We start from the raw sequence: 21845 nt of genomic DNA, 5'->3' as shown, positions 1-21845 counted from the left end.
TATCAAGAATTTTAAATTACTCACTAAATAAAAAGAATGGCATAGATGAAGGGGAGATAAAACTTTCCTGAGATGGGCAAGAGGGATCGATAAATAAATGTTTGTGCCCCCTCCTCAAAGAAATATCAATCTACAATTAGAAAGACAAGCCTGAGCCAGTATTACAAAGCACTGGTTGGCGGGGAAAGAGAATTGTACTGGATATTCACTGTATTTCGATACCTGCATCATGGTCCTGAATGAAATTATAAATATTGGGCACATCTTGCTTTTAAATTATACTGTGACAGATTTACTACTAAATTCTCCTGAGCTTAAAAAATTAAAGTTATTCTTGGTTAGAAGTTAAAGAGTAAACCAGGTGGAGGGTGGTTGACATAAGGAATAAAAATGATAAGAGCCTTAAGAAGAGACCAGGATTGAAGATATAGATTTAGTATGATAAAGAGATGGGATTATTATCCAGAGAAGCCTTTTCTGACCATCGATAAGGTATGGATAACATATCTTCTCTCTTCCTTCATCACCTGAGCTTATTACTCTGCTTTATTTTTTTTTCACATTTACCACTACTGCCTGACATTTTATTAATGATTTGTTTATTATCTACTTGTCCCATCATCATTTAAGTTCCATGAGAAATATCTTGTTTCTGTTTGTTGTTGTAGCCTCAAGTCTTAAGATTATGTTGGCAGTGTGGCTGGTTCTCAATAAGTACCTATTGAATGAAAGAAAGAATAAACTGGAAGCTCAGTCTTGAAAAAGAGCTTTGAAAACTACCCATGGAATGCCGGAATTGCCTAAATGACACGCCTGTTAGAGAATCATCTAGACCACATTCCTGTGTTATTTGTGTTTAGTTATGGGGAACCTTCTGCTTTCCATGGCCGTCCATTTCATTCTCAGAATATTAGACCATTGAAAACAACTCTCTGATTTTTTTAAATGAATACTGTTTTATTTCTTGATCTAGTAAAGGACAATGATAATTATTCCTCCATATGACAGTCTAATATATTTGGATAACATTTGTATACCATTACTCTCCTGAGTGGTCTTTAATTACAGGCTACAAATCTCTTCAATTATTACTACTAAGGAATAATTTCTATTCTGTGTTAGTGTATGGCTTTCTTCAAATAGGCATAATGACAGATAAGAAAGAGCATTCAGGAGTATATAATTGTGGCCTAGCAAGAATTCCCCCCCCCCCTTTTTTTTTTGCCTTTTTAGGGCTGTACCCACTGCATATGGAGGTTCCCAGGCTAGGAATCGAATCAGAACTGTTGCTGCTGGTCTACAGCACAGCCACAGCAACTCAGCAGGATCTGAGCTGCATCTGCCATCTACACCTTAGCTCATGGCAACACTGGATTTTTAACTCGCTGAGCAAGGCCAGGAATTGAACCTGCAGCCTCATGGATGCTAGTCAGATTTGCTTCTGCTGAGCCATAACAGGAACTCCAAGAATTACTTTATATGGTATCAAAGGGAATCCCGCTGGGAAAATGCCTACCTTTCCTTCCAAAAGGCAGTGAGCTTTTGGTTCCAGGGTCCTTTGTCCTGGTAGATTCTTAACCCTGGAAACTCAGGGGGAGGAACAAACAGGCAAGAGTTGCCTCATCCACCCATTTATCTTTGGTTTTATCTATGTCCTCTGCTCTTCTTTTGTTTGCTGATTGAGCAGTAATCTCAACACTGTCACATTCATATTGTCATTTGCATCAGTTATTAAAGCAAGATCAGCTTTGGTGGTTGGTCCTAGTTCATAACTCTCTTCTATCCTAGTTAGTCTTCTCAGAGTACATCGCAAGTCATATATGACATTCAAATAAGCCCAGTTTTCCAGATGTGGTTTGATCAACACAGTACCAGGCTTGGATTATCACTTCCTTTGTTCACTTAATGCTGCCTATTCTGCCTAAAACTTAATCTGCTTTTCTGGAGGACCTAGTACACTCATGACTCATACTGACTTTACCATCCAGAAAACAGCCTGAGTCATTTTCATATAACATAAGTATTATCTACCTTTTTCTAAACCTGTGCCACTGGATTTTGAACTTGCAGCAAATCCCAAGATTTGCTGCTATTAGATTTAGTTGATTGTTCCAGCTGGCCAAGTTCTTTTTATCCCATTGCTATAGCCAGCCTGCCAAGATCTTTTTTTGATTCTCTTTTATCCTGATTAGTCACTGTCCCACTCAGTGATCTATAAACCATGCTTTGATAATCATCTCTTCTGTATCTTCAAGTCAGTAGTAAAAATGCTGAACTGGATAGTATGGAGGAAAGGAACTATGGTGCACATACAGTCCTCTTCCAATTTACATTTATCTAGTTTTTTGGTAGACTTTGGATATAGTTGTTTAACCTGTTATTGATTCACATAATTATCTTTGCCACATTATTATCTTAGGCCATTTTTCTCCATTTTTCCAAGAGGGGCTCCTGAGAAATTGTGGAAAACACCTTCCTAAAGCCCTTATAAACTAGGGTCACCAGGTTGACAGATTTGACAGCATAGTGACTTCATATAAGTGTGTAAAATATTATTCCTGTATCTACCAATTTACTCTCCACTGCTTGTGCTTCTGGAAACTGCATCTACTTGCTCTATATTAACTGGATCCCATTGTCTGTGATTATAGAAGGGCAGGAGAAGAATGGGATTGTGTATGAATTTCACCAGATTCCTCTCTCACAACCACAGGTAATCAGTGACTTAGTATAAGTGCTTAACTCTTCTTATGTCTCTCCAGTGGACTCTCCTTCAGCTAAAGCTACAGCTACAACTCTGCCCAGGTTCTTATATTTCTTTTTCTCCTAGCCCCTTGCAACTTCAGAGTCAGGGAGGGCTGCAGTGGGCTAGCAGCCTGTGTGGTCATATAAGACTTCACGCTTAGTAATACTTTGCTATCCCTGTCTTGAAATTCTTAATGGATTTTGAATAAAGAGCCATGCATTTTCATTTTGCCCTTGACCCTGCAAATTATGTAGCTTAGTCCTGTGTTGGGTGGTACCAGTTCTCCACAATTACTTCATTATCCCTCTAAGTTTCCTTTAACCCTACCCCATGCTCTTATGAAGAGTCCCTGCTATAAACTCAGCTCAATTACCCTCTGATTATGTGTGCCATTTGTGGTCTGCCAGGACCCTGACATACAGAAAGAAGTGAGAGGAGTCTGATTTGTTTTTGTGAGCCCATATTGGCTCTTAGTGATCATTACTTCTTTAGGCTTCCAAACTTATTCATCTGAAAAGGTTTTTCTAAAATTTTAGCTGAAATTGATGTAACTTTTACCTGTCACTAATTTGTCAAATTTCCGTTCAGCCCATTTTTCAGAATTGGTTGGTATTTGCTTATTTCCAGTTTTATTCCCCTTTATTGTTCTTGACAGTTCCTCAAAGGTCACTGGCAATGTTTGGTTTAATGATCTAATTTTCAAGTTCCTTAGAGACCTTTAGAGATAATTTTGAGACTAGAAGCCTACCTATCTTTTCCCAGCTAGATCTCCAATTAATTCCCTCTTATCAAAATGTTTTGTCTTTTTTTCGGTCCAAAGAAAGGTTTGCTTTCTCTTTTGTCATTAGTCAATATAGTACTGGCTTCAAACAGAGAACATTCTCTTCCCTACCATCTATGTACTCTGATCAAGGCTTAAAAAGACGTGTGTGTGTGTGTGTGTGTGTGTGTGTGTGTGTGTGTGTGTGAGAGTTTTACAGTTTATTTGGTGCTTAGACTTCCTGAAACTATGCACCCTCTAATATTAATCATGAATCCTTGCTATTTTTCTTTCATCTTATCCTTTGAACATGTAGTGAGAACAAAGATATTAACATACAACTTCAGAGACTTTGGTCACCCACTCCACTCCCCTGAAGCTCTAAGAAGGAAGAATTCTTTATTGTTCTTGCATCTTTAGGGATGGGTTGGTTGTATAAATTTTGATTTGCTTCCTAAAAACAGAGAAAGACCAGCTTGATTTTCAACAGAAAAAGGCCTAGAAAAAGAAGTAGTCAGTTTGAGTTTGGACTAAAACAAGTGGAAGGGTTTTAGCGAAGAGTGTAAGAAAAGAATCCAGAAAGGTGGTAGGTGTTAGGGAAGTAACTGCCATGAGGCTAGATGAGTAGTAAAGAGGAGGTGTATATAATTTTCATGTAGTGTCTTTAAGAAGATTCCAAAATACAGGAATTATTTTTCAGTGCTTTCTTGGAGGTTGCTGTGTGCATACATCACCATTTTAAGTCAGCCATGAGAAGGGCCTGTGATGTTTGGGTTTTATATGTGTCCCTTTAAAATCCAAGCTAAGCAACCACATTGATTTTTGTAGAATATCTGGGCTTTTTCTTCCTCTGTAGCTTAATTTGCAATTGCACATTTAGAATTACATTTATGTGAACTCCTGGAATCATCTCAGTATCTCCTGGAATCAACTTAGTGCTTCCTGGCATAAAAATCAAACCTGCTTTTTTTTTTTTTAAAGTTGATATTTAATTAATTAAAATAGTTTTTGAATTGATATTTTAAACATTTTCTTTATTCCTTCTACAGTTTCTCCAAAATTCCATGCTTAGTTTTTTGTGTCAAATAATAGAAATGCTCATGTCATTTTTAGTCATTTCCAGTCAGATGGCTTATTCCTTTCACTATCAAATGAAGGATTATCATCTTGTAGGGGCATTTCCTGATCCCAGACTAAGTAGATGACCTGTTAGCCTGTTCTGTGGACTGATAGGAAATAACCAAGTTCTGTTTGGCCATTCAGATTATGCGTGCATGAAGATAAAATGCTATTTTAACTGTTCTTATTTTTAGTAAGTGGTATTTCTTGCCTCAGCAGAGTAGCATCTAATAAGAGCATTATCACTCTTAACAATTCAGTCCTAACACTATAGGGTAAATTGAAGACATAAAAATGATCCATGACTCATTTTATAGCTAAGCAACATATCTCCACTGGAAAGATTCCCCTCCTTTTGTGTCATCTACTTCATTTTCCTTCTCAAACCATTGGTGCTGAGAATCTTTGTTTTAGTCACTGACGCATTCTGATTGTGCTTAACTCTTGAACCGGATTCCAGCCTAATGTGCCTTTGTGCCACTTTTACCTAAGACGTTAGTTCCTGTGTGCAGGGAAATGCCAGACTGGGATTACAGTTACTTCTCTATTTGGGTTTTAATTTTTAACATTTTATGAATATCCTAAAGTCTTGGTCACTATTTCTGCAAGTATATTCAATAGGATGCCAGTCCTGGTGGATTTTATTTTCAGAACAGTAAAATAAAATTTTTTTTGTATACATTTTCCTTGAAAATTTCATGCCCACTCATATATTAAAGAATCTGAAAAGTACCACTGTGAAAACATTTGCTTAGCTTTGTTTGACCTAGGAATTCTTAAACTTATGTTGAAAACCATTTACACCTACGCACTTATTGTCTGCACTCTAGTATTAACATGACTACATGTCTATCTTCATTACATGCTTGTACTCTTCAGGAAAATTGCCCAGGATGTTAGAGTTACAAATAACTTAATTATTCATTTTAGGAACTTCCGGAATAATTTATCTAATTATTCCATTTACCCTCATTAGAGTAAATACCCTTTTTCAATATAATATGGCATCAAAGGAAGGCTAACCCTTTAAGATTCTCCTGAGAGCCATATCCATGCTGTGTTCGCCAATGCTATTATATCATGAAACTTCTGCAATGGTAATCAATCCTCAACTTCAACCAAACCCCCAAATCTCATAAATATCTTCACTTTGTCCCCCTCACTTCAAGATGCTACCAAGACTGTCAAAGTGATCATCTTCCTTAACCAGTATAAGCAATGAACTCAGATTTGCTGTGTCAACAGAATATTTTGGTGGACAAGCATTTAAGTATCTGATCACAAAGTACTCTTTACATGTAAAATTATTTACTCTAGAGGAATCATTATTCCAAGGAATCATTATTCCAAGAAATACATGTGAGAGCACATAGACTTATAGGATAGGGTAGGAAAATTCAGTGTCCAAGAAGGCTTGGATCCATGCTGTCAAAAATCACCTTTTCTTCAAATTACATATTTCTTCAGGACATTTTCCTTGTCAATGTGTTTATATATATATATGTTTGGATAATTTAATACCAGGATACAATTTTCTTTTCAATTTGCACTAAAATGAAATTCAGTTTTTCTTCCTTCTGTGTACTCCCTTATATAGAGTGGGTCTCAAAAGCTATGTCCAGAATATATTTGGAAAAGAATGAGTGAGATAAAGATCTCTGAAAGGTACTTCAATTGCAACTTTAAAATATCCATTAACAAAAGTGATATAATAAGGCTCATATTAGTGAGACCACTCTTGGTCCCATAGCTGGCTGGGACTTCCAGGAAAGCTATAGCGGCTCTAAGCATCTTAGTTAACTTACCAGTAATCTGTTCTGTGGGCTCTCCATAGGGAAACAAATGTAGGAGAATGCAGGTGATGTAGGCCACTCCCTCTTTCTTACACCCCCAGTTCCCCAGCAATCATCTGTTATTTTTCACCTAATCATGTCCTCTACTCTCTGCCACGCCCTCCCCCACCTCCTCATAAGATGAGATAGGTGGAAAACGAGTTTGATTATTGTTGCATGATTTTACAATCTTGTGATCAAAATTTTAAGAATTAAAACAAAAATTATACAACTGTACCTACCTGAACCTCAGTTTTCTCATTTGAACAATGAAGATTTTTACAACTGCTTAGTATTTCCAAGGTTGTTATGGTGATCCAGATATAAAAGCACTAAGAATATAAAGTATAAATCACTCTTGATATGTAAAGGTGGTGATAGGTATAGATACTACTTCATATTGAGGCAGAAGTTACAGGAAAATAGTTTGCTACCCTGGCCACTCTTAAGTATTTTCACTATGTTAATATGGCTTTCAGCAGAATCTTAGTTTAAGATAACTACTGTCATCTGTGTCTACTAGCTCAGCTTTCATTTTGAATTTAATTCATTCAGACTAGAAAACTACAGCAGTGATCAAAGGCATAATTATAACATATTTATAGCCTATTATTATTGTAACATTCTGAAGTAAAGGGCAAAAATTCCACCCAGTGAACTTGTTCTTCCTGTTACTGACATAGATTGAGACATTTAAATGCTAAGACATGGATCCCTGAGGCAGAACATAAAATATTAATAATGAAGGGAGTATGGACCAATAAATTTCAGTTATGAATGTTTTTAGCTAGAAGAAATAATAAATAATCTTCCACAGGCAATTTTTCAGTTTGCATTTATTGTACCTCATCACATCAGATTTTCAGGAAACAATAATGATTGCATAGTAGGATACTAAATTACGATCATGTTTAATGAACGATTAAACTGTTAAGCTTTGATTAAGATATAAGAGCCTCCCTAATTTGACTGTGAGATGTGGTTTGCTTGGAAAGGTATAGTTTGTGATAGTACCAATAAAGAGATTGTAATTTATAACATTTCTATTAAGAAAAAGGTACAGATACAGGTAAATTTTGAAAAAGGAATATTAAACTCCTAGGCTTGGGGAAGGAGGAAAGGAATAACATTGAAATAATAGGAATATGGATTGTGTACTTAGGATGTCTTATCTCTAGTCTGTTTAAACAGCTTTAAAATTGGTAGGGGAGTTCCCGTCATGGCTCAGTGGTTAATGAATCCGACTAGGAACCATGAAGTTGTGGGTTCGATCCCTAGCCTTGCTCAGTGGGTTGAAGATCTGGCATTGCTGTGAGCTGTGGTGTAGGTTGCAGACGCGACTCGGATCCCACGTTGCTGTGGCTCTGGTGTAGGCTGGTGGCTACAGCTCCGATTCGACCCCTAGCCTGGGAACCTCTATGTGCCGCGGGAGCGGCCCAAAAAAAATGGCAAAAAGACAAAAATAATAATAATAATAGTAATAATAACAAATTGGTAGGGAACATGGCTTAAGGTCTATCTGATTATGCATAGACTTCTCTAGTAGATGTTACAGTACCTGGGACATAATGCAGGATTGGGCATCAGAAGGTTTAAATCAAAGTTCTGACTTTGCAGTTTACTAGCTGTGTGACCCTGGGAAAGTCATTTATCTTCTCTGACTCACCTGTTTCTTCATTCATGAAGTAATAGTAATATCTATCTAGCAATGTTTTTATGAAGATGAAATGAGGTAACTTATATGTCTTAGTCTGGATTCTCCAAGAAGCAGAGCCTGAGTGCAGATTGTTGTTAGCATTTGTGATCTGGGAACTGGAAGTAGCAAGGGATGGGGAGACCAGGCAAAGAAGGAAAGAGAGTCAACACCAAGCTGAGTTGCTATAAGTGCCACATACTATCTGAGAGCCTTCACATGGAATATGAATCAGGACCATCTGTCTAGGTGAAGAATCAAAGAAAAATTTATCAGTTTCCTTCCCCCATTAAAGGCTGAATTGTGTTCCCCCAAAATTCATATGTTGAAGCCCTAACTCTCAGCACTTCCAAGGTGACTGTATTTAAAGATCGCTTATCTAAAGAGATGACTAAGTTAGGATGATGGCGGGCTCCAATTCAGTATGACTGGTGTCCTTATGAAAAGAGGAGATGTGGACAGAGAGGCCAGGAGTGAGCATGCATAGAGGAAAGACCATGTGAGGACATAGCAAGAAGGTAACTATCTGCAAGCCAAGCAAAGAGGTTTCAAAAGAAACCAAATCTGCCGGCACCTTGATCTCAGACTTCTAGCTTACAGAATAGTGAGGAAATACATTTTTGTTGTTTAAGCCACCCAGTCTATGGCATTTTGTTTTGGTAACCCCAGGAAGCTAGTGCAGGGTGGTAATCCCCCACATGCTAGGTTGTATATGTGTGAGTGGAAAGTAGGTTTCCTCCCTGTCCCCAACTTGAGGTTTCAACAGAAAAGCCCCAAGTGGGAAGCTAAAGATGGGGTCCTAGGGTAGAGTGCTGTCTAGCTGCACCTGTGAAGCCCTCAATCTAAGTAGTCTCTTTGGTGTCTGGAACCAGATGAGTGAGACAGGCAGAGAACCCAGGGAGGTGCTCAGGTGATATTAATACAATAGGCAAAAGCACATTAATGCCACAGGGTTGTTTTGATAATAATAAAGGATCAAACTACTTATTGTTGAAGTTTCCTGGTGGCCTAATGGTTAAGGATCCTGCACAGTCATTACCATCTCTCAGGTCTGATATCTGGCCCCAGAACTTCTGCATGCTGTGGGTGCAGACAAAAAAAAAAAAAAAAAAAAGATACAGAAAAACTCCTACTTCTTGCTACATCATGGGTTTATGTAGGATTCATTAGGAATGCATATAATTTATTATCATAATTACATTAATAAATTTTGTTTTAAATCATGTTTATGAAGAACTCTTCTAAGGCCAAAGGGAAATAGCTCCATGTTTCCTTCAAGAGCAAGCAAAATTTAGTCTTTAGAAAAAAAAAAAAAAGAGTAACAAGCTATTACTTGAAAAGACAAAGCCTTAAATAAAATCTGACATTGCTTTCCTTGCTTTTATATGTATGCATGTGTCCACTGAAATCCATTGCCAAAATTTAACCTCCAAATCCCATGTACCATGGTCTATTGCAAAGAATTCAGAATTGGACATAGTAGAGAGATGAGTGATTTTCTTGGTCACATGAAGCGTGCATATGGTTATAAGCTTGGTTACATGAGACCACGAAAGCTTTCTGTTATATTTGTGGAGATGTCGGGAAATATCTCCATATTTCAGGGGTAGTTAAGGGGTTTGTGGATTGGTGAAGTGAGAAGGAGTGAGAGGAAATGTGGTTTATGTGGGTGCAGAAATGGAGTCAGGAGTCCTGAGTGCTCTGACACTTACGTGTGTAGGGCAGGGGTTGGGGGTCTGGCTGGCTTGGAACATGCTCATGCAGAAACCAGCGATTGAAAACAAATCAGTTTTGAATTTTCCATGCCAACAAATCTGACACCTGACATGTTTCATGTCTGCTCTCTAGTCTAGGAAGAAAAGAGATTGAAATCCATCCTCAAAGATAGCACTGAGCAAGAAGTCAAACTGGTTTTCCTCACAAATGCTATCATATTCATATCACATATTTTCTAAAAAATATTGTCAAAATGTTTCTTGCTGAGGAGCCTGATAAATGTTGGTAAGATGAAATGTGAATGCTAAAATTGTAGGCTTCACATAAATCATCATTTAATAACTACCTTATTTACCTAATAACTACCTTATTTACCTAATAGTTGAGAAGTAGAAAACAAGAGGAGACAGATGCACTTGCTCACCCACTGTTTAGCTTTGTGTTCTTCCTTGGCTGAATGCCATTTCCAGGTGTTTGGTATTGAGCCAAATACTAAAATTAGACATTTGGTACAACCCTTGTTGAAACACAGGGGTAATATAGGAAAGCTTGTTCAATTCTTGGCCCTTGACATTGCTATTAGAGCCTCTCTTTCCAGGGCTGTCAAATTCACCCACCAATTTAAAGGAAAATGAAATAAATAAGATAGAAATGTGATCAGAATAAAAAAAACCTATTAGATCTCATATGTTAAAGCAAGGTCTCCCACAAACTGCACTTGTTTACTTAAACATTTTAAGTTCTTTTTTATTTCTTTGGAAAAAACATGGAATTTGGAACATGGTTTTATCTTTTTTCAGGATTTGGTCCAAATCTTATTCTGAAAGTGCTCATAGATGTGTTACAATGTAAAGATGAAATCTGGGGAGTTTCCATTGTGGCTCAGTGGTAACAAACCTGACTAGTATCCATGAGGACATGGTTCGAACCCTTGCCCCGCTCAGTGGGTTAAGGCTCCGGGATTGCCATGAGCTGTGGTGTAGGTCGCAGACAAGGTTCAGATCTGGTGTTGCTGTGGCTGGTGTGTAGGCTATCAGCTGTAGCTCCAGTTGGACCTCTAGCCTGGGAACTTCTAGATGCTGCAGTTGCAGTCATTTAAAAAAAAAAAAGAAAAAAAAAAGAAAAAGAAAGATAAAATCTGGAAAAGCAGATTTCCTGCTGTGGCTCAGCAGATTAAGACTCCTACTAATCTCTATGAGGATGCAGGTTCGATCCCTGGCCTTGCTCAGTGGGTTAAGGATCCAGTGTTGCTGTGACTGTGGTGTAGGCCAGCTCTGTAGCATTTCCATATGCTACAGGTGTGGCCATGAAAAGGAAAAAAAAAAAAACTTACATTTTTTTAAATAGAGGCAAAAATGTTTTTAAAAGAATCTGGGAAAGCAAAACCAGAATTTCAGACATCAAAAGAAAAAAAAAAAGGAGTATGTTTATATGTGAATTTATCAGATTGTAGAATCTCAGCCCCAGTTTTGCAGATCCGGAAACTATTTTGTTATTACCTGCAGAGGGTACCATAGAGTGATGCTGCTAACCACAGTCGCAAGAGAATGATGTCTGATATACATTATAATGAATCTTGGTTAATTTATCACTTACATCAAGAAGTTGGCTTTATTTGCTGTCTACATATTATGGGATAAAATAATCTTAGCAGGTGCTTATGGTCCCATAAGCACACTTCATTGCTCTGAATATTTGTGCCATGTATTGGGGAAAAATAAAAAATGGTGAAGATATTTGCTGGATAAATGTTAAGAAAGGTACTAATAGTTCAAAAGTAGAGGGTCAAAGGGTTTCTCACTATGGCTGAGCAGTCTTTCTTTCAGTTTTGCCGTTAAGAAGTAGAGAGAGTACAGACACCTGTCAATCAGATAATAAGGCTTTCCTGGCTGGCATCTCTCTGCTGTTATAGAGATCCCGGGGGAAGACCTGGCATGAGTTTTCTATGCCAGCTATCAGAAAACTGTAAGGGCTGGGCAGTCATCACTGGGTGATCAGGGAGGGTGAGAGAAGCATTTGACTTGGTATAGCTAACTTTTCTTGTACCAGAGATTAAGTCTGGGCACTCTGTCTATCCTCAAAGTTTAAGAAATGCCCAGTGTCTTTGAGAGGAAGAAGAAAGGTAGAGGAGGAAGTCTATGTTTAATATTTTGATCTCTGCATCACAGTGCTCGAAGATTCCAAATCTCAACTGTGCATATTTGCTCTCACACATATTAGGAAGGAAAGTATAAACTAGGACAAGGGCTGAGAGATATAAATCATTTTTGTGCCTCAGGCCTAAATTGGAAAGGAAGTACCCTTCTTCCCAAACTTGGGATGTCTGGAAAGTAGGAATTAGCAATCATGAAGATTTCCCCAAGAGCAAGAGTTTAAAGCAAAGTTTGGCCCTGAGGGATGTTCCATCTCAGCCATTTGGATGCCTGACAGAATGCCCTGACCCAATATACTCATAGATTGAACAGAATCCCTGTCCTCAGTTTTATCGCTCAAGTGCTATTCAGCAACCTTTGACTTTTTTGGTTAACATTTCATCCTCCTACCATCACACCTTCCTTTCTCTCCATGCACTCATCTTTCCCTCGCTTTGTTAAAGTAATAGATTGATTCTCGGTACGTCTTTTTGGTTTTTGAATGAGCAGCGTTGGATCTTTTATCGTTATACATTATACAAAAAAAGTGGAATCACTGTTAAATGTTTTCACAAAATATCTTAAATATATGTTTTCTTCAACCTCCAAACACATTTTCTGGTGAGGTGAAGTATTTTGAAATTTAATCAGTGGATCCTAATGCTAATCCGAAAGAAGAAAACAGGCTTGCCCCACTCAAACACCAAACCAATAAGCACATTATTTTACTATGTTTCCAGACATTTTAGGCAACCCATTGTATGTTCATTCTTTTTCAGATTCAAGATTAAACCCATTGCTTGAAATTAAAGTTATTACATCCAAAAATATGTGGAGCATATTTTTTTTTGAGAATGTAACAGAATTTAAGAATAAGTTTACCTATGTTTCCCAACTTTTTAGTTTTCTTGTGAATCTTTTCGACAAACACTGAGGGTTATACTGCTTGAAGCTTCAAACAGAACAGGGCCTAATGGTATTTACTGTCACTTAATATTGGCTACTGACTGATTTATTACTAAGTTTTGTCTTTTCAACTTTTTCCATGTCACTTAATCTGATTTTTTTTTTCGAAAAAAGGAATTTTGTAGTTCCCTTCCTGGCATAAATAATGAATGCTTGCAAAGAATCTCAGATGTTCTGCCCTTGACTTTGTATAGTTTGTGCCAGAGCAATTATTGCAACACCTAAAGAAGCAGGGACTATTCACTGGAGGTTTGAACGCTAGAAACAAATCAACCAAATCCCTCTTAACAAAGCTGTTGTCAGCCTCTGTGCAGCTCGTGTTTATAATAAATAAAAAATAATAACGCTACAAATTAAATTTATACCTCACAAAGTAAGAACATAGGTCGTGTTATGCAAAATATCTTCTGGGTACCAAGAAAGCCTTCTTAGGACAGGGAAAATAATAAGGGTGGGAGAACAAATAGTGTATGGAGTTGAGGACCTCTCTGTGAGTATTTTAACACCTCAGCTGAATTCATGCTTGCAGCTTCTCTCAAGTTTGATGTAACTCTTAGCCAGTGTCTGGCTAGGTCTGTAGGCTTCTGGCGCAAGCCCTGGAGCTTCAGTGACTTGTGTGGGGCCATCGCATGGTTGAAAGGAATGGCAGCCCCTGTCCAGACATCAGGGTCAGACACTACCCTGAAGCTGGTGAACTGATTCTGTTTGAAATCTCCTTTCTAACTGTTCTTGGACCAGTGATGCTTAACTCCTGAAACCTGAATTCAGGGTCTGACAAGTCCTGACATACCATAGTTCCTGATACCTGCAAAGTCTGTACTCAGTCTCACCTATTGATTCCTGAACTTGTTGCCTGAGGCAGAGAGGGAGCTAATTAAAAGAAAATGGAGCTTTGAAAATCTCTGAGAATCTCTCTGAGATGCTGCCACTAACCTCGGGAATTTGAATCACTGCCCAGCGCAGGAGCTAACAACAAATCTTTCTCCATGCTGCTGAACTAGGAGTGAGATGCTTTTAGAATGGGAAAAGAAAAATCACAAACCTCCCTGCTCTCATATTAATTTTTTCCTAAGGTTCTGAGTGAAGCAAAAGAAAATTGAGGGTCCAAAAAATGTACCCATGCATGTCTATATGAGTGTGTATTGGGGTAAACATGGTATGTATTTCCAGAGTGTTTATAATAAATATTAGTTAATATATTTTTTAAATTCTCTTTGTGCAATGAGAGCAGTTTCTTCCATTTTGTAGGTAAGGAAAATGAGACAGAGATAAGTTAGGTAATTTTTCTTAAGTAATCTGAGTCAGCCAGAAAGACAGTTGGATGGGATTACAACTAAGAGTTGCTGACACTCAAATGCATGTGGAAACCACTAGACCACATTGTTATCTTTCTTTTTCAAATCTACTATAACTAAACAGCACTTATATGCTTACAAAATCCTTGCGTGTATTGTTCTAAGATGTTTTCTAGGTGGATAGAACAAACAGATCACAAAATCACTGCTATATACTATCCATGGCAGCTCACCCCCTACTTTTTAAATATACTGTGACCACTGGAGAGTGGTAAAAGAGATTTAGAATGATTTTGAGACCCTAATATTTCACTGGTTGCACTTATGGCTATGTTCAGATTGTGTCACTTCCAAAAAGCTGCAAAGGCGTTTTGCCAGGATGACTTCTTTGTCCCAGGCAAGGGCCAAAAAGATGAGAAGAGACCACAAGGCTATCATTAGATGAAAACAATAGACGGGGACTCATTGTCTAAAAATCCTAAACCTGCTTCCCACCTCAGATAGTTTGCTAGTAACCCATGGATATTCATCCTTCCGCATCTTTAGCAAAATTACAGGTAAATAAAACTGGAAGATGGACGCTTATTCCCGAATAACCAAATTAGGCCTTTTCTGATGACCAAGAGTGATTCACATTCAAGATTCAAAACTCTAAAACCTTGGCTCCAGACCTTAGCAGCATAGGGTAAGCTGGGAAAAGTTGACAAGTATGAATCAATCCAGCTTTAGACTTTTGTATTGTCACTTTCTTCAGAGCTAGAGAAGTGAGAAGCATAAGCTGCTATTCCAGATACACCAGAAAACCACAGTGAATTGGAGGAAATGGGACTTTCACATAAGATGTACCCATTATCTATGGCTCTATTCAAAGCCCTCCAAAATTTAGTGACTTTGTTTAGAAAAACTTACTGTTTTTCATGATTCTGTGGGTTGGCAAGGTGGTTCTTCTGCTGCTTTACTTTGGGTCATTGGAGAGTCAGCTGGAGTGTCCAATACGGTAGTTGGTGTTGGCTGTCAGCTGGGTCACGTCAGGTCTTCATGTGACCTCTATTTCTTCAGTAGGCTTGACTGGCTTCCTTACCTGAAAATCTCAGGGAAGTATTCCAACAGGGCAAAAGCAGAAGCTCTAAGGCCTCTTAAGGTCTAGACACCTGAATTCACAAATCACTTCTGCCACATTCTCTTAAAGTAAGTCACAGACCAGCCCATATTCAAAGTAACAGAAAAATAAACACCTCTAGATAGAAGCAGCAGCAAAGTCACGTTACAAAGAGGCATGCTTTCTGAGATAGGAAGCAGCAGCAAAGTCACGTTACAAAGAGGCATGCTTTCTGAGATAGAAGCAGCAGCGAAGTCACGTTACAAAGAGGCATGCTCTCTGAGGTAGGAAGAATTTGAGATCTTCCTATCTACCATGTAAGATGTACAAGGGAAATGAAGATATGAAATAATTCTGCATCCTGTGTTATTATCTGGGAAGGCAGAGGTTATAGAGACTGGAATCACAGTTTAGTCCAATGTAAGAAACGCATCAGATAACACACAGATAGGAAATAGCATGAGTTCTTTTTGTGTGTGAGAGCGTGGAAGCTTCATTGTGGACTGTTCCCATGCACTGTCCTTATTACTTTCTCATGTAATATTTTAGGAAATCTGATTTTTGAAAAGTATACATTTATTCAGAATTTAACAGCTTCTAAATATAGAACATTGTCATCAAGGCACAGGATACTACACTCAGTATTTTTCTGGGGATAAGCCTCAATGTGCATTCAGTGAGATGGGTAAACACATATACAGTCATGAAACAAGAATACAAAGGAGTGGGGCCCTCCATTTGAATGGGTTTCAGACAAGGCTAGTACCTGGCTGAGCCATATCAAACCTGAGGTAGAAAGGAGTATACAGGCCCTGAAATACATGATGTTACTTACTTATTTATTCTTATTGAGGTATAATCGACATATTGAACTATAGTTGGATTTTTATTGAACTATCGTTAATTAGTATGGTGAGTTCTTGACCTTTGAGGTTTTGGGGGGAAACAGAACTAGTGTAAAATACTGTCCTCATAGTATAAATACTGCCCTAAACTCTCAGGGTTCTTTGAATTTTTATGCAGATAGCAAAATTTCTGATGGATCACATTCTCTGTTTAAGACCAAAACAAAATGAACTGTGGATGGCTTTCTGAGGCAGGCCGGTCCGCCGGTCCTATGACATTTTCAGTAACTGGTTTTCTGAAATATTTAATGGCTAATAAGAGGTAATGGTCAGTTAGGACAATGAGCTGGCAAGAAGCTAACATACATGCCCCAGATGGTGTGGCGCTCCAGAACAAACATTCCTGGTAAAAGACTGCGGTTTGAGTAATCCTGGTTGGGGCTCAGTGGAAACACATCTGAAATATCCATGAGGATACTGGTTCAATCCCTGGCCTTGCTCAGTGGGGTAAGGATCCAGCATTGCTGTGAGCTGTGGTGTGGGTTGCAGACGCAGTTTGGGTCTGGCATTACAGTGGCTGTGGTGTAGGCTGGCAGCTGAAGCTCCTATTTGACCCTTACCCTGAGAACCTCCATATGCCATGAGTACAGCCCTAAAAAGATAAAGAAAGAAAGAAAGAAAGACTGTAGTTTGAGAACTTCTCTACTAAAGACTTTAATTTAGGATTCTCGAAAGAATCTATGAAACAAGAGTTCCTTTGCCTTTATATTTTATAGGGTATAGGAAGTGAAGGATTTGAGAAAGTGTTAAGGCTAAAAGATTTACTCAGCATAATAAAAGAGTAGAACTAGGAAAAGGGCACTTGAAGACTCACTAAGCAAATGTTCATTAAAAGATTTTTTTTTTTTTGGCCACACCCATGGCACATGGACGTTTCTGGGACAGAGTTTGAATCTTGAGCTGCAGCTGTGACCTACACCACACCTGCAGAAATGCCAATCCTAACGCATTGTACCAGGTCAGCTATTCAGCCTGTGCCTCAACTGTGACCTGAGCTGCTGGAGAGACAGTGTCAGGTCCTTAACCTGCTGTACCATAGTGGAAATTCCAAAAGATTTTATTTTCTATATTTAATAACTTAATATGGGGGACATTTTGGTCAACCATAATTTTTCTATCCTTTGTTTCCTTGCCTCTGAAGAGTTTTCTTCTTTCTTTCATAAAAAAGAGAGAAAGTAATTGAAAAGTCTACCTGGCAAGAGAGTTTTAGCGTTTTCATGTGTAATTACTCTGAGAAGTTAAACCGGTTGGTTTACCTTTTAGAAGGTAAGCCCCTCATACTCACAGTCTTTAATATACATGCAGATGACAAGAATTCTACAAACAACTGTAAAACCAGAAATAGGCTATTATATGGATTTGGTCTGGGGGAACCCACCTTATAAATAATACCACTTAAGAGTTCCAAATGGAAAATCCGAATAGTGTTTCCTAAGAAGCAAATTTTAATTTGTGCACAACAAGAAAAGGGAGTATGATGACAATTTAAAATCTATCATCTGTCTATATACATAATTAACTTAATAAAGTTGAATTATTCTTTCAGGAGAGAATAATTTTGTGCTAATGAAAGTTTTAGTTTTCTATGAAGCTTGCCTTTAAAGAGTAGTCAAGAAAAGTTCTATAATTTTTTTAGAAACTTTATTGTTGAATTCTAGTTCTTTCACTAATGTTATTAGAGAATTCTCATAGTGATTCTTCTGCTTGAGCAATTCAGTTCAATCTCTGTATCAATTTCTTTTTCTAAATCTTGGATTTATGCAACCTAGAACACTGCTAGAAAATATAAACCTAAAATATATAAATATTAAAAGTATGTTTTTATGTTTATATTTCATATTTAAATATATACATATATTTATATTATTATATTTATATTTACGTTTATATTTCTATTGCGCTTGTTTATATTTATATTAATATAAGTTAATATACATTAAAAAATATAAACATAAAAATATAGATATAAAAATATAAGTAGTGGTTAAACAAGGAATACCGTATGATATAGTGGTTTTGTCAGGAAAAGGAATAGAACTGTGTTTCTACATAGAGTTCCTCTGTGTCCAGGGTGAGATACACATCTGAGGAGGAGAGTGGGCCAGGCGATACTGGATAATATGGAGCCTTGGGAAAAAACAGTGCTTGTTTCCACACTAAACCTCAGTAGAGGGCCTTAGTAAATTGTTGTTTAACTTTTCTATAGGGGACTACAGGCTCTTGCAAAGTAAATGAGAATTTAGAACTTATACTTTGTCATATTTTTTCAAACTTTCATTTTTTTCCAGGATCATCCTACCTGTGAACATGGTAAACTGAGTATTAACAATATGATCCTCCAGAATGCCTTGTCTAGACTGTGAAACCCAAGGAATAATACTGGCAGAGAGGAAGTTGTGCTTATGTTCTGTTACAGTTTTAGCCAGCCTGCAGTAGTGTCCTCTTCAGCTAAATAGTTATGCTTATTATCTAGTTCAAAATGCTAAAAAAAAGTTATAGATAGATTTTCTCTTCCACCTACTTGGATCAGTATTTTTTTTCTAACTATGAAAGGGAGAAAAAGTTGAAAAATTGAAGGGATTTAAGGTTCTTAAAGATGTTATATACAAACTGTCTCTCGCTATCACAAGGGGATGCTGGGAAGTTATAGAATCAGAATATCTTAGAATTTTAAAAATCATCTCTGCTATTTTCAAGAATAGTTAGACACGGTTTGGATGGTTTAATTTCTGCTGGTATAATATTTACCATTGCAAGACAGCTAATTCCACTTTTGAATAATATAAATCTTTAGAAAGTCATTTTTAATTGAATCAAAGTATGCTTTCTAATACTCATACTTACAAACCTAGTGGATTTAATAAAAATAATAGTTTTCATTTTAGCAAACATCTGTGTAACATATACTGTTTTAAGTGTTTCATAAAAATTATTTTATTTATCCTTCACAACCACCCTGGGAGTTAGGTACATTTTACCAATCACACTTTACAAATGTGGAAACTGAGGCATTGAAAGATTAAATGGCCTAAGCTTGGACAGCTATTAAATGATGGAATTAGTATTCGAACCCAGGAGGCTAGATCCCAAGCCATTTGCTATTTGTAAATACAGATACAAATCAAACTGTTAACAACTGCCAACAGCAGTATTTAGTAATTGAAATAAGGAACTACACACTCTAGCAGGTTTTGCAACCAACAAGCTCTTTTTTTCTTTCTTTCTTCTTCTTTTTTTTTTTTTAACATTCCCAGCATCTAATTCTGCAGTCAGAAAGCTGTTAGCTATAATACACTGAGCACCTCAGTTGTGATGCTTACTTATTTTTTAGCTGGCACTTGCACACTTGAGAACAGATGTCCCAATTTCCTTAAGACTTCTCCTTTCAAGGCCAAATGTCCCTAGTTCTTTAATAATACTTCATATTAATCTTCAGCCAGAAAATATTGGTTAAGCATCTACTTCTCAACAGAGGTAGACACTGAATAAAAATAAAACTCTCAAAGATAAATTTGTTGGGTCCCTTAATGAGTTTTGGGGGGGAGAAATTAGTTTTAAATAATTATATTAAATAATTATGATAGATTTATGCTCAAGGTTCTTTGGGAGCAGAGAGAGACCTCTAAGTATTAGTGGGGCATTAGGGAAAGATTTTCAGAGATGATTATACTTTTAACTGAGACTTGAAGGATGGGTAGAAATAAGTCTGTGGAAAGGATAGAGATACTGTGATAGCAAAAGAAGCAAATGTGCAAAGCCTTAACAACATGAGTGGGCAAAATGTGGGTAGGGAGTTGTAAGCAGTTTAATTTCTTGGAGTGTAGAGTGTATCCAGGGAAGAGCTGGAGGAAAGATTGGAGAAGACAGCAAGAATTTCTGCCCTAAACTGTGACAGAGGGGAGCTACTCTAATAGGTTTAGTTTGTAAGTGACTTTATTCAACAAATATTTTTTGGATGCTTACTGTATACTAGCCTTGTGCTAAACATTTGGGGTTTGTTGTGAACAAAGACATCATCCCTATCTTCTTAATACTTGCAGTGAATGGGAGAGTAAAGACAGGCTGTAACAATAAATCTGGCACTATAAGTGACATACAGAGAGCTGTGAGAGCATGTTTCCGGACCCTATAGTGTCCTGGGATTAGAGTCATACCTCGTAAGGAAATAAGCTTTATACTAAGATGGAAAAGAAATAAAACTTGATGGGGGTGGGGAGAACATACCAGAAGAGGAAACAGAGCAGGGGATATGTGAGGATGTTACATAAAACTCATATTATATTTGGTTGGATTCCTTAGAAGTAGATCCTAAGGCAAGAAGTTGAGTAAGAGTGGTTTGTTTGGGACATTATCAGAAGAGGATGGAGAAGAAAGACTGGGATGGTAAGAAACTCATTGCAGAATGTATTAATGACCAGGTTACCTCTTTCAGCAACGGGGCTCAGTCTCCCTGTGGAGCTCTGGAAGACTGTAGACATATCTTAGAATTGTGGTATCCGAAGGGTAAGGAAGCCAGCTTATTTATCCATCAAATTCCATCTGTAAATGTTAAAGGTTGTTCTTATGGATATTAACTCTCCAGCCTTTCCAGATTGGACGGTAGGTTGAACACACTCTAGAGAAAGCTATCATGCAGAGTCCTGGGTGTTTGCAGTAGAATGTGTTCACTCTAATGTCCTGAACTGAACCTTCTCTGTTCTGTCAATCAATCTCTCAGGTTGTTGGTCACAATGTTAAAAAAGAAAGACAGACTTAGGACAAGCTGTAGTCCCTGCTGCTTTAGTTGGTCAAAAGAACCAACTAAGATATATATTACTAGGAAATATACATCTACCACTTGTTCTAGACTCCCCTCACTTTGTCCAAAACTTCTGCTATTCTAAATTGCCTGTCTGGTGGGATTACCCAGAACTTCTCCCCTTCATCCCTGGGCAGTCTGAGTTTTTTATTCTCCCTCCATGTGAAGCTGATGACTAGGTGTACTGTTTGATTTGCCTTCACCACTCTCTTTAAAGGCCATCCATGAATTGGGGTATAATGCATCATCAGTAAATTCCTGGCTTACCTCAACATGTAGAACTACCTATCAGGTTGTAAGGAATATCTCATGGGACCATGTGTTCAGACTGAGGGAGAGGGGTAGGTCTGAGCCACTTTTTCATGTTAATGTATACCATTTGGACCTTCTAGGACCTAATTCCCACTCTTCTATGAGTTTCTACTCTGTATATGACGTAGGGGGTCTGAATATTACCAATTATGAAGGGTATTTTCAGTTGCACTGTCAATTTCTCATGGTTTTCCATTTAGCTTCTATGAGGGCCCACGTACTGCGTCTCTGCTGGTAGCATGCTAGAAACTGCCATTACTCAGTCTCTACTGCATTAAAGTGACCTTGCTCAAAAATCTTAGGTTCTACATTGCATCCTTATTTACCTGAGGTATCTCTGGCAAAATGGAATCTTGTGTGTCAGATGGCCAAGTAGAACATCTGCTTGTGCTATAGCCTTAATCTGTTGCAGAGGCCTCTCTTTCTCTGGTCTCCAATAAAACTTGGAAGCTGTGTCCATATTACCTTATAA

At 37.7% G+C, this 21845-nt stretch overlaps 1 protein-coding gene and 1 long non-coding RNA gene across 9 annotated transcripts in view; one reads left to right on the top strand and one right to left on the bottom strand.

Annotated features, from left to right (window-relative positions):
* Positions 1-15617, bottom strand: part of LOC110257137 (PC-esterase domain-containing protein 1B-like) — a 276259-nt gene extending 260642 nt beyond the window's left edge. For 5 of the 8 annotated variants that reach the window (XR_014829275.1, XR_014829270.1, XR_014829273.1 and 2 more), the window contains exon 1: positions 15169-15603. The gene's annotated coding sequence lies outside the window, so the exon portion shown is untranslated. Of the gene's footprint in view, positions 1-15168 lie in introns of all 8 variants that reach the window. The other 3 variants (XR_014829271.1, XR_014829274.1, XR_002339380.2) reach the window with 3 other exon arrangements.
* Positions 1-21845, top strand: part of LOC146396128 (uncharacterized) — a 179273-nt gene that overhangs the window by 7282 nt on the left and 150146 nt on the right. The window lies entirely within an intron of this gene.

This window comes from Sus scrofa, chromosome 15, assembly GCF_054392235.1.
Source record: "Sus scrofa isolate SSC_HxYL_T2T_F1_AM1 chromosome 15, Sscrofa_HxYL_maternal_Yorkshire_Landrace_v2.0, whole genome shotgun sequence".
NCBI lineage: Eukaryota > Metazoa > Chordata > Mammalia > Artiodactyla > Suidae > Sus > Sus scrofa.
Note: the sequence above shows the minus strand (reverse complement) of the source record. Positions and strands in the feature narration are given on the sequence as shown.